Genomic DNA, 13207 nt, shown 5'->3' on the forward strand with positions numbered 1-13207 from the left:
ATTAGATTAAAAGTAGAAGTGGTTTAGATAGTGTAGGTGTGTGCCCCACTCTTTTCTCTTTAAGAGAGAGAAGGAAATTTCAGAAATCCGTGTTTAATTAGGATTGCCGAGGTCTGGGGTAATTGCAGCTCCTCCATCCCCCCGTGTCTTCACGCTTCCAGTGTTTCAGAAAAGAACAAAAAAAAAAAAAGTGTGATTCCTGTGTTTCTGTACACAAACCATTGGTTGCTGTCATGTCACCGAGTGGAGGGGACATGTCCCCGTTGGTGATCACACATCGGAGAGGCTGGAGATGTCCCCGTGGCTGAGTGACAGCCCGGCTCAGGGATCAGCCCCTCCGGCTGGGCCAGGCTGGGCCGGGCTGGGCTCGGCAGCAGAGCCAGGAGGCCGTGGAGAACGGCACTGTCAGAAGAACAGGCAGCAATCTGTGGGGTCTCCAGAACCTTATCATCCATGCGAGTCAACAACTGTGCTAAATTGAAATTGTAGAGTTGATTAAACGACGTATTTAAGGCCCCATAAAAGAAAGCAAAGGCAGGCAGGGAGGGAGCGGCGTGCGGGGGGCGGCGGGTGGGGAGGGTTTATCTCACCGCGAGCAGCAGGCTCAGCCACTGATCTAATCAAATTATTCAGCATTAAAAAACTGCCAAGGCATTCCAGTGCTGCAGCTTCCAGAGGCCCAGCTGGGATCAAATGCTAATCAACATCTCCACGATATTTATTCCCACTGTCAGTCTGGTACGTGTTTGTTTTCCGAGCGCTGCATACTAAACTGAAAGATCAAGATGAATCGGTGGAGATGGGAGATGATGAGCAGCCAGGCTAAACACTGGGAAAAACACCGGCTACTGGGAAATGGGGACAGAGGGAGATGGTTGGAGGGAGATTGTTGGGTGGAAATGGTTGGATGGAGATGCTTGGAGGGCGATGGTTGGAGGGAGATGCTTGGAGGGCGATGGTTGGAGGGAGATGGTTGGAGGGAGATGCTTGGAGGGAGATGCTTGGAGGGAGATGGTTGGATGGACATGCTTGGAGGGCGATGGTTGGATGGAGATGCTTGGAGGGAGATGCTTGGAGGGAGATGGTTGGATGGACATGCTTGGAGGGAGATGCTTGGAGGGAGAGGCGCAGCAGCCAGGATGCACCCACTGCTGGCGGGAGCACCGTGCTGCCACCACAGCCTCACAGCTCTCACACCCAGTGGCTGCTGCTGCTCCCCCAGAGCCCCTTCTGTCGTGACAGCACCAGCGACTGCTCCTGCAGCACGTGTGGAGGGGACAGCGCCCAGCGACACGGGACGGCCACACTGCGCCCTGCCCCTCGAAGGCCGCCTGCCGACCAGCAAGGTCCTCCTTAAGCATTAGCCACCAGAGCGCTGGAAGATTAATTAATTTCCTTTTTGTTTTTCAGGGTTTCATTTTTAAATTACAGTCTTCCCTCCTCTCTAATAAATACTCAACAATTAAAGCTTTTTTTTTTCCCTGACATGCGATTCCAACATCTCAGTGTCCCACCCTCCTGTCACCTTCCCTGCCATAAACAGATTCGTAAAAACTGCTTTTGACGCCCCAGCTGCCATTAGCCACTTAAAATCCCATAATTATCATCCTATCATGGGCCTGTTAACGAGCAGTAAAAATAAGGCCATTGAATATGGTAATTTATTCGTAAATTAGCCTAATGAGAATAGGTTTCAGACACTGTTTACTTTCTAGCTGCCTGTTTCGGTGCGGTGCAGGCAGCCTGCGCGGGGCTGCGGAGCCGGGTGGCAGCGCGGGAGCCTCAGCCTGGGTGGCAGACGCAGCTCCCGCGCCGGTGGGCACAGCCCTGCTCCCCTGCCTGCCCTGCTCCCACCCTGCCCAGCCTGCCCTGCCTCTGCTGCCACCGTGTCCCCACCGCCGATGTCCCCAGAGCTGTCCCCTGGGGCCTGTCCCAGGGCAGGCTTCTGCTGACTGCCGCAAGCTGCACCTGCATTGCAAGACTTGAGGGAAAACTCCAGGATAAATGTGAGAAATGTGAATAAATGCAGCAGAACGGTCCAGTGCCATCACCCTGCGAGGAAAAGGAGCAGGAGCTGGGCAGGATGGTGGGAGGAGATGGGAATAGGCTGTTGTCTTCCTCCTCCTCCTCCTCCTCCTCCTCCTTAGCCTCCCTGTGGCTCATTAAGAAGGATTGGATGTGTTGTTGTTAGCAGCTCCCACAGGGCTGTTTCAACAGTGGGATCCCACTTTTGGGTTTTTCTCGGGGAAGGTGCCATCACCTTTGCACATACATTAAGGGTAAAGCCTCTTTTGTGGCCAACCATCACAGCCACCGCCTGCTGCTCCAGATCCAAATGAAAGGAGGAAGAAGAGCCCCAAACTGACTCTGCTTTGAATTCAGCACTGACAGGTCTGAGCACTCCAGCACCTGGGCGGCTTATTTTTTCCAAGCTCTGTCTTTGCAAACAGTTATTCTCAGGCAGTGGAGTGGTAATAAACCCCTGAGTGAATGAGGATGAGAGGTCCTTTCAGGGAAGAGGTGAAGAGCTCTTGACTATGAGCCTTTCACCCTCTAGAGTATTTTCATTCCTAGGCTGGCTAAAAGCCAGGAAATAAATCTGCAAGGCCGGAGCGTCTTGGCTGCATCTCTGAGGAGCTGGAGCCGGCAGCACCTTGGGCACTGGCACCCAGCCCTCCCCCTGTGCCCCAGTGAGGCTCAGGGCAGGTCTCTCCCACTCAGTGAGGCACAGGCTGTGCTGGGGAGCAGCCTGGTGCAGTAAGGAACACCTGCAGGGGAAGGCTCAGGTGTGCACACACAGCCACCAGCTGGGGGACAGTGAGACGGTGGTGCTGAGGGGACTTGAACACCAAGGACACTTTACAGGACCCTGCATCCCCAGGTGCAGTGCTTTCTTCCCAAAAGAGTCCGTTCTTGGCCCAAAACAGGGACTCTCAGAGACCAGCTGCATGTGTGGTCACTCTGATGGGGAGCTCAGAGCTGGAGGGATCCCTGGGGACCAGACACTCCCCCATGGCCAGCCCCAGCTCCCACGTGCTGGTGGGGACTGTAAAAATCACATGGTCCAAAAACAGGGGCCTGGTGTCATAGAGAAAGCCCAAAATTCATCATTCTGTGGAGAGTTCTAATTGGTTTCCAGTGACCAATTCCTGCACGGTGCAGGAGGATGAGGTGATAATAAAGTCTCTGTCATGGTTCTGGCTGCCCCTGGTGGCTCCTCTTGCCAGGCAGGAGCTCCCCTAACCACCCTCCGTGGTGGCTGCACTCCTGCCTTTCCATTCCCTAATTTAATTACAGCTTGTTTCTTTACTAATTATAATGCTCAAATCAGAGCAGAGCTTAAGGCCACTGTTAGAAGGGAGCCTGGTGACTGTCTCCTTTTTGCTAAGATGGGCCCATTATCATTTCCCTTCCTTCTGATGGAGATTATAAACACTTTGTGTCAAACCACTTCCCAGCAGTTCTCACAGTGTGAAAACGATTGAGGTCAGGGGATGCACACAACCTACCCATCAACTCAAGTATATTCCTCAAACCCTGACATGCAGCGAGCTGCAGGGAGGTCACCTCTGTGAGAAACAAACCTTGCAGCCGCCCAGCGAGTCCCAAATTGCAGTGTTGGGAAATAATCATGTGGAACACGCCGAAAATCGCTCCCCAGGTAATAAACAGTGAACAACAGCAGCCACCTGCACCCAGCACCCACAGGAGCAGGATCATAGGAAAGAAGTTAACCTGTCAGTGGGTTGTAATGAAGGGGCCAGGTCCCACAGCTGGGCAGGAGGGACTTCCCAGAGTTTGACATTTGGGAGAGCAAGGCTGGAGGAGTGGTGAGGACACAAAGGGCACAGCAGCAGGAGCAGCAGGTGTCTGCTGGAATGGAAAACCCTTGGGGGCTCTCCCCATCTCCTCATCCTGCTTGTGCATCCTCTGCTTTGCTATTTGTGTTTGAACAGATCAGATCAGGTACGAGATGCTCTTTTTGTGCTTCCCTACGGTTCCCACATCTTCTCTCTGAGCGCACATGGCTGTGCTGGGATGGGGCAGCAGCGTGGGGCCGTGAGCTGTGCAGTTCACCAGGGACAGGCAGAAAGACCAGCTTTGGCTGTGGATTTTACAGTGGACTTGTTCAGTCCAAACCCCAGGGAGGGGCTGTGTGGTTTTAGAATCCATCCAACAAAAGGAGAGCAGCTCAGGAGAGCCCTGGCTTCAGCTGTGGCCGGAGCAATGGGTGATGAGCTCCCAGCTGCTCCTGAAAAAGCCACCCCAGCCCTTTCCCTCCCTGCTCTGACACTGCTGGCCTGGAATGGGGAGGGCCCTCCATAGGGAAATGGGGAATCTCCATGAGGAAGGTGGGGGCTCTGCTGGCTGCCTCCCGGTGCTTTGTGGCGCCGATGTCCCCGGGGAGGAGCGGTGGCTGCGCAGCTCGGCGCCTGGCGGGGCTCCAGCCCAAATGAATGCAGGCAAATCCACGGATCTGAGAGCGTTTACTGATCACATATGGGCCCATTTGCAAGTTTGTAGCAGAAGTCGCATATTTTGTAGATTTTCGGGGGTTGCTTTTCTGCTTCCAGGCAAATTTTTCATCTCTCCGGTTCTCAGCCATTAAAACAGATCTGGAGAAGGCAGGGAAGAACATTGTGTCCCTTTGTCACCGTGCACTGCCTGTTGTCCCATCACCTCAGGAAGAGGGATTCACCAGGACAGCCCAGTGGGGTTCAAACAGTCCCCAAGCACCGTTTGCTGAAGCTGTTTTATTTGAAAATCAAGATTTCCCCCCTAATTCTACCCTGTTAAATATCTGTGATTTCCTTTCACCCATTCACAAGGCCATGGTTGGTACCTGGCACAGGGAAGGGAAGGGAAGGGAAGGGAAGGGAAGGGAAGGGAAGGGAAGGGAAGGGAAGGGAAGGGAAGGGAAGGGAAGGGAAGGGAAGGGAAGGGAAGGGAAGGGAAGGGAAGGGAAGGGAAGGGAAGGGAAGGGAATTATGCTCTGTCCCCTCCCTCCTGCTCTGTCTTTTCTGGCAGTGGGTGGGCAGTTTCTGAAAAGCTGTTTGAAGAAAGTCTTGAGTCGCCCCTGCTTATTCCAGACTCTTGCCAAAATTAACAGATTTATGGCACAACGCTTAGTTTGAATCAACTTTTAAAAATGTAATTTACAAGAGACACATTTTTCTTTGCTCAGACACGTTATTTGCCCATTAATATGCACCACGATTTCAGACGCCTAATGACTGCTCCAACCCCTCCTGCTCATACCAAGCGTTGCTGTTGTTGTGATTGAGGGCAGTGCATCGCTCCTCAGTGCAAATATCCTGGAGCCATACAAAGGACAATTAATTCTTAGAAGAGGGAGCTGATCTGTGGGTGTGAGGGGAGGTGCTCCTGCCACCCGCCCTGAGCACCACCAAGCCCCTGCAGCAGCTCAGGGATTTCCTTCTGGGTTAGAATTCCACAAATCTTTTTCTCACCAAAATCTTGGCCCCATGTGCTGCCCACAGCCAGACCACCGTGCTCCTCCCTCCTGCTTCCTCACAAGCAATCATCTGGGCAGGACACAGGAGAGAGCTGGTAAATCCTTCACCTTTGGGGGTTTTTGGGGTCAGAGCAGGTGAGGGCTGTTGCCTTCTGGGGTGAAGCTCTCCCTGCGCTGGGGATGATGACAGGCAGCTTGGGGATGGGTGCTGTGTGCTGCATCCCTGCTCAGACTCCCCATCCTCTCCCAGACTCCCCATCCCCAGCAGGCATTCGAGCACAGCCCTGCTCCATTTCCACCAGCAGCAAGAATCCACCAAGCAGGCAGCCACCTCCGTGTGATGGCTGCGAGGAGCCGCTATCACTGCTGTTCCAGTGCCCTTACACATATTGACATTTTGGTACAAAGGTTAATTATAACTGGTTATTCTTAAATGAAACCACAAACACCCTTTTCGCCCTGTTTTATTACTTTATAACTCACCATATAAACCTGATTCCTATAACCATAAAACAAAGCTGAAACGAGTTGGACATGTACCAGTGAGGAGAAAAAGAAATAGCCGGAGGGGCCTCTCAGCTGTGCGGTAATGTATATCCATGTGGATTTCTGCGTCTCCTACTCTCATGGAAACTTAATATTCCAATCAGCTCCTGAGCTACTGCATTAAGAGCCAGCGAGCGCATCAGTGCCCCTATAGCTGAGGGAATATTACTCACCGGGTCATGGTCGGCTGAGTAAAATACAACCCTCATATATCATCATAACTGCCAGCAAATGACAATTATAATTGAGACGGCAATAACTAGGAAAGAGTTCTTTAATTTAACATCCAATTATTACAAGTTATCACTCCTTAATAAATGTAATATAACAGACAATCAATGTTGCATGCGACGGGCCAGGCTGCATTGGGATGGGAAATTTATATCCTGGGGAAAAAATACTGTGTGTGTGGGTTCTGCTTTTAAAAGTCTGCAGTGGTTGTGATAAGTGTAGCAGGAACTCGAGCTATAAATAGCTGGCTGCCATCGTCACATTTGCATATGTACAATAGCTCCAGGCCAAGGGGAGGAAAAAAAAGATTACTTCTCCCCTGTGTAGTAAAATAAGAACAACAATAGAAAGCAAAGCGTGGCATGTGAGCGCCTTCCCCACGCCCCACCAACGAGCCCCTTGAAAGAGGAGCACAGCAAATCCTGATAAAAATCACCTTAATAGCAAAGAACGTGATTCTGATCAGCTTCAAAGGGGACCATGGCGAGCAAGTGCTTAAACCTTCACGAAATCAGATCATTTGGGTATTAATTTTTTTTCCCTGTGCCCTTTCTGAGTGCTTTCATGGTGCAATAAGCTGTGCATTCTAATGGAACCTGGAATGCTCCCGAATGAGCAGGACCATGGTGGGGATTTCAGCAGCAAATGTGGGAACCCGGCCCTGCCACAGCCATCCAGGGGCTCTTTGTGCCAGGGGCGGGTGCTGAAAACCTCCAGCATTTCCACTGAAGCCCACCTGAGCCCTCATCCACAGGCTCACCACGATCAGCTGTGGTCTGCCCTTGGAGGGAAGGAGGGTGGTGAGGTCCTTTCTTGGTTTCCCTGCTCCCCAAAATTAAGTTTTCAGTGAAGTCAGGGTCATATTTTCCCTGCTGTTTCCATCACCACAGCTAACCTCTCATTTGAGTTTGACGGCCTCAAATTTTTTGGGCAAAACTCGTTTTTCTTTTCTCCTTAAAGCTAAAGGAGGAGGAAGGAAAGGAGAAAAGGTTGGGGCAGATCCACCCTGGAAAAGGCTTTTCCTGTGGCATCGCATGGGGCTGTTCTTCCCTCCCCAGGGTCCCCCCAGCCCACCCCAGCAGCCTCTGGTGTGAATTTTCCTGCCCTGTTTGGGTGAGCTGCCCGCAGCGCCGCAGCCACAGCTCTTTGTCTCCCTCTGAAGCGGATCCCAGTAAATTGGAGAGGCTGGTTTGTTTGGTCGCTGGGTTTTTGTTGGGCGTGTTGTGGCTTTTTCTTTTTTTTTTTTTTCTTTTTTTTTTTACCAGACTGATTGGCTGACATCTATTTCCAAGGAGATCATTGACAGGGAGAGAATACACAGTTTACTCAACCACGGTGGAATACAGAGGCATTTGCATCAAATAGAAAAAAAATTAATTCTACTTGAAATGCATGTATGTGTCAGAAACACTCAACATGGAGAGTAGAAAAAACATCTCTTTGAATCTGTAGCATTTATTGTAGTGCACGTGCTACACCAATAAAATACGTAATTACTAGACAGGCACAGGTAAATTAGCATCTTAAAAATTTTAACTTTTTTTATCACATACCATTTGCAACCTGTGAATTTTGTAGCACCAACCTGTCTTTTCAGGTGCTGGGGAGAGCAGAAGAGCCTGCAGGGTCTTGGGACCGTGCCCAGCCCGGCAGCTTCTCCCTGCTGGGATCACGGGCTCCACTTGTGAGTTTGGCCATAAACTGTATTTAATAATGTATCTTAATACAAATTAAGGCAAATTTTCTCTTTCAATTAAACTGCTTTTAAGTAGTAAAACACCAACTGCATCTAAACCCCGCCGGTAATTACAGCTCCTTTCAAGTTCTGCGCATCCCCCGGCGGCACCAGGGAGAGGAGCCGGGTGCCTGTGGGATGTGCTGGGGACAGCACCACGGGGGAAGGAGCATTCCTGGGACTGGGCTGCCCTTCCTAGGGTGGGGTTCAAGGCCCTTTGACCACAGCTCTGGATCCAGTTGCACGTGACACATGGAAACCCCCATTCCCAATGGCTTCCCCTGTGCCTCTGGCAGGAGCCAAGACACTGACACTGTCACCAGCCTGGCTTTGCTGGGGACATGAGGTGAGCTGGCCTTGCTCTTATAAAGAGCAGTAAGGGGAAGAAAACCTATTGATTGATCCAGTTGACTTCTGTCAGGAAGTGGAACACCTGGATCCAGCTGCTGCCCAGGAGCAAACCCTCGTGGTGGGAGGCAGATCCTGGCAAATCCTGAGTGGCCCAAAGAGGGGCCATGGGGTTCATCTCAAATGGCTTTTGCCTTCTTGTCCCTGGCTACATTTCACCTTATTCTAACTTGCCTGTGGCATCAGCCACCAGCCCATACCTCTTCAGAAAGCATTCCTGGTTTCATTTCCTCCCATTCAGCAGCAATTATGGAGCATCTGAGCTGCCAGAGGAGAAGGGCACTCCCTCCAAATGCCTCTGCTTCCCTTCTTTGGGACACACAGCAGGCAGGCTGGTGTCTGCTGCCACGCAGCTTTCCCCAGAGTTGCCAAGCTCTCAGGAATTGTCATGTTTTCCGCTGCCACAGGCACAGGGAAGCCCATGCTCTGCAGACCCTACCACTGCTCGATGACACTTCAGCATCACAGTGGTTAAATGCTGCTTGGGAAGGTTCCCTCCTCCCAACTTCCCCAAAATTGTACTAAAATCTTAAGTAGAGGCATCAGAGGGACAAGATAAAGGCAAAGCCCCTGTGCAAGAGGATTTGTCTTTCAAATCTAGATTAGCAATTGGTGTCTGGGGAAGATGAGTCCCTAATCTGATTGAAGAAGGGGAGTTTGTGATATCAATCTCCTTGGATCCCATTGTCTTTGTGCTGCTTTGTAAATTAATATTCATTTTCATCTCTGTTTATGCCGAATCTCCTGTGCTCTTGTCTCTCACTGCTGGATGAGCTGCAGCCCTGTGTGTTGGATACTGCACAGCATAACTGATATATTTTGTGGTTTACCTTTATATATGTGCTTAAGGGGCATGAAGAGAGCTGCAGGGTGTGCAGGCTGCAGGGCAGAGCCAGAACCAGGCACTGGCACTGACCAGGGTGTTGGCAAAGACCCATCCCCAGCTGCTGACTCTTGGCTGGCACTGCCCAGGGCTGCCACAGCCACCCATTGCTCAGCATTCTGGGGGAATTCTGGCTCCTCTGGGGGCTCAACTCCCCTGTCCTGCTCCGTTTTGGGTCAGTCTGCAGTCCCAGCATCCCCTCAATCTGTCCCGTGGCACCGTGCTCCGCCAGCACCACGGCGCCTCTCTTTGCACAGTTCACTGCCAGTGCCACCTTCCCCAAAATTCAATTTTTTTCCCGTTCCCTTAGAACATTGCATCTTGTTCAATCCTTCCCCTGTCACACCGGCTCTGGCACTGCTTCAATTGGATTCCAAAAATAACCTCTTTATTCACACGGCTCATGCTATTATATCGTAGTACAGCTCGGGCAGGCGAGGGGTCATTCCATTATCCGGGAACGAGATAACTGAGTATTAGGGCAGCCAGGCTCTTTGACTCCCTGCCCTGTGGTAATGGGCCTTTTTTAAGGGCATTAACCAATGTTTCTACTTAGGTATTTGACAAGAGTAAAGGTAACATTGCCATTTAATCCTCCCTTGGCTTTTCTTCCCTGCCTAGAGACAGCACTTGCACATTTACTTCTCTTCGAGTGCTCAAACTTCAGCTCGAAACCACAGAGCTCATTTTCTCCAAGCCCTTCCCCTGGACTTCTGGTTACAGATCTGATTAAATATCCCAGACACTAGGACACAGGGAATCATTCCTGCTCTGAATGCTGCTCTCCTCCCTTCACCAAGCAGCCCATGAATATGGACCTGTCCAGCAAGGACTGGGCAGGTGTCACTAATGAAGAAATACCAGGGCATGAGGAACGTTCTCCCTGGCCCAAGATGTGTGTGAATCTCACCCTGACATTGCTGCTGCCTCTGAAACACACTACAGAAATTAAGGACAAGCTACCTCTCTCTTTGTCCATGTGCAACACCTGGAAGTGTTGCCTTCAGCTCCTTCTTACAGCAGGAAAATGCCAGAGATTTGGGAGAACCCCATCAGTTGCAGTTTGTAATGTCACACCCATCTCTTCCTCCCCTGGGGCAGAGCAGGAGACAGCGAGGGCACAGGGAGCAGGAGTAGAGGAGAGGGGCAGAGAGGAGGCAGCAGCTGGATGGGACAGTCAATTTGGAGTCCTTTTCTGAGTCTCTTGACTCATACACAGATTTTTCCAGGCAAGGAAGGCTTCAGGATCTCCTCCAGCAGGAGCATGAAGCTGCTGTCAGAGCAGCAGCGAGAGACCGACTGCGCAGCCGAGCTGTCCGTCCTTCCATCCGTGTGCTGGCTCTGGGCAGAGCAGCTCCAGCTTGGCAGTAAAGCAAGCTGAATGTTTCTCAAATGCCAGCTGAGTTGGCATTTCCTGGTGCTCAATCCCAGTGCCAGGCCTCACTCTCCCTGCCCAGGCTCTGCTGCTCTCCCTGCCCAGCACGGTGCCAAACCAGCCCCGGTACCGGGAGCTCTGCACAGACACCTGCCTGCGTGGCCAGCTGAAGTGGGGTCCCTAAAGTTCACCCTGCCAGCATCACACCTCTTTAGGAGTGAAAATGTATATTCCAAAGATTGTGGCTTAATTGATTGATTAATAACTGAAACTCTAATTGAATCCTCCCAGCTTGTACATAAGATGTCTTAATGTTAGAGCCTAGGGAGCAAACGCACAGCATGGAAGTATGAACTGCAGCACAACCAGCACCACTTTCAATTTAAAAGTCAATCTCATTATACAAGAAGCTGTTTCCTCTATCCCTCTGGAAAGGCAACAGCAATCTCCCATCTTCTCCCTACCAGAGCCACATGGTTTGTTAGTGTCTGTGGGAGATGCAAATACAAGGGTTTTTTTATTTGTTCCCACCGCTGCATATCTGAGTAGCTCAGTAAATATTCATGAGCTGCCATTGTAGGAGCTCTGAAAACTACAGAAAATATGCCCTCTGAGGTGACATGTAATTTGGCACTTCCCCCATGGAGAGGCAAAGGATGCAGCCAGAGCTGCAATATCCTAATAATTAAAAACCTTGCTACAATCTAGTCTTTTTTGTTTCTCATTAAACACAAGACACCTCAAACCTTTCCCATGCTCAGGGCCCCCTCTCACACAGAAGTTACCAAGACAAACCAAGAAGAGGAGAAAAGTGTGTGGATGTCCAAGAGCAGGAAGGCCTGGCAGTATCTGGCGTCAGGAATGCCTGGAATTTCTTGCCAAATGCACATTTTATGATTATGATACCTCTAACTGAGGAAAATAAAATCCCTCCATCCTTCCCAACGTGACCCCAGGTAGTCGCTGGCTCCCTGGGGAGCTGGGCAGACCTGTGTGACATGACCCACAGATGTCAGAGCAGATGTGCAGGGAGCAGAGCAGATCTGGATGCTTTGGGTCTTTGGGAGGAGTTGAGCTCCTGCCAGGAGCTTGCCTGGTCCCCCATAGATGTGGGGGCAATGGTGGCTGAAGGTGGCAGCTGACAGCCACACACTGATGGTGCCACATGGTGACAAGGTGCCCCAGAGGGTCCTTGATCGAAGCCCCAAGCTGTCTTTGTAACATCCCCTGTATAGATCTGCCAGCCAGGAGATGTCCTGCTGCTTGTGCTGCTCATTTTAACTACTCTGGCATTGGCATTTCAGTGTTGTTCACGCCGTAATCTCCCAGATATCTCCTTCCTATTTGGATTCCTACCTGTCAGAGCTCCTCTCTCCCACTGGCAGTATGGGTAGTGAGTGACCTTCAGCCAGGAAATGGTTATAGCCTTAAGACAACACAATTAAACATGTTTTATTGCTTAACACGCTGTGTCAGGAGCCTTAGTGGTGTTTTTGTTCCAGTCTTCTATCGTTTTCAGAAATGCCTGGAACTGTGACAGCTCAAAGCACCAGTGCTCTCCTGCTCCCAGGTAATCAATAGAAGGCCTCAAGGTATCTCACACTTCTGTCAAACATGGGATTTTTAGCATGAAAGCATTTCCAAGAGTTTTTGGTCATTGCAAGACTCCTCCCATCCCCCCTTCTCTGACAGTTATCACGGCAAGGACACAGGGTGGCAGTGGAAGGAGGCAGCCTCAGCCACCAGGATGATTCCCCAGGAGAAAGGCCAGGCAGGCCGTGTCCTCTTGTGGAGACAGCTCCTGGGAAAGTGCTGGGATGGGATGGGATGGGATGGGATGGGATGGGATGGGATGGGATGGGATGGGATGGGATGGGCAGGGCAGAGCTGTGGCCTGGCAGGTGAATGTGCAGGTGAAGACGAGGCTGATGGGACACTTGCAAAAAATTATTCAGGCTGAAAAATATTATTTTTATTAGTAGAGATACTCTGGTTTCCTTGTCTGGTTTTACCTGCCTTCTGGTGTTTTTTTAAAGAATCCTTGTGAAGTCAATTCCAGCAGTAATTTCCCTGTTTTTCAGAGAAGCACCCATGTTCACAGGAGCAGCGTTCCAGCATGAGATGGTTCTTTGGGTGCAAAAACTGCCTTTTCACTTCGGAAAATTATTCCAGGTGATGATTAAACATTTATGTGTTTTGCAGTCCCAAAAAGCTTGGGTTTTTTCTCAGATGTAGACAATTTTCCACCATCTCCCTGTCTGTACCACCATGGGTTGGTTGCCAGTGGCCAAAATCAAAGCATCAATAGACTGAGATGTGCAATGCCAGCTTTGCTTGAAGAGTCTGATGGGTGAAGATGTCCCTTACCTCAGCAGGACCCTCTTTGTAGGGCTGCCCCGTTGGCTCCATGCCCAGTGCCCACCACAGAACCACAGAATCCCAGAGTGGATTGGGCTGGAAGGACCCCAAAGCTCATCCCATTCCACACCCTGCCATGGGCAGGGACACCTTGCACTAACCCAGGTTGCTCCAAGCCCTGTCCAGCCTGGATTT

The 13207-nt window shown here is 50.8% G+C and overlaps 1 long non-coding RNA gene across 1 annotated transcript; it reads left to right on the top strand.

Moving 5' to 3' along the window:
* The first annotated feature begins 642 nt into the window (after positions 1-642).
* Positions 643-1472, top strand: LOC143695459 (uncharacterized). The gene is made up of 2 exons (XR_013184664.1): positions 643-738; positions 1181-1472. It is a non-coding gene; the product is annotated as an uncharacterized LOC143695459 (long non-coding RNA).
* Positions 1473-13207: the final 11735 nt, after the last annotated feature.

The sequence above is a fragment of the Agelaius phoeniceus genome, chromosome 18, assembly GCF_051311805.1.
Source record: "Agelaius phoeniceus isolate bAgePho1 chromosome 18, bAgePho1.hap1, whole genome shotgun sequence".
Taxonomy (NCBI): domain Eukaryota; kingdom Metazoa; phylum Chordata; class Aves; order Passeriformes; family Icteridae; genus Agelaius; species Agelaius phoeniceus.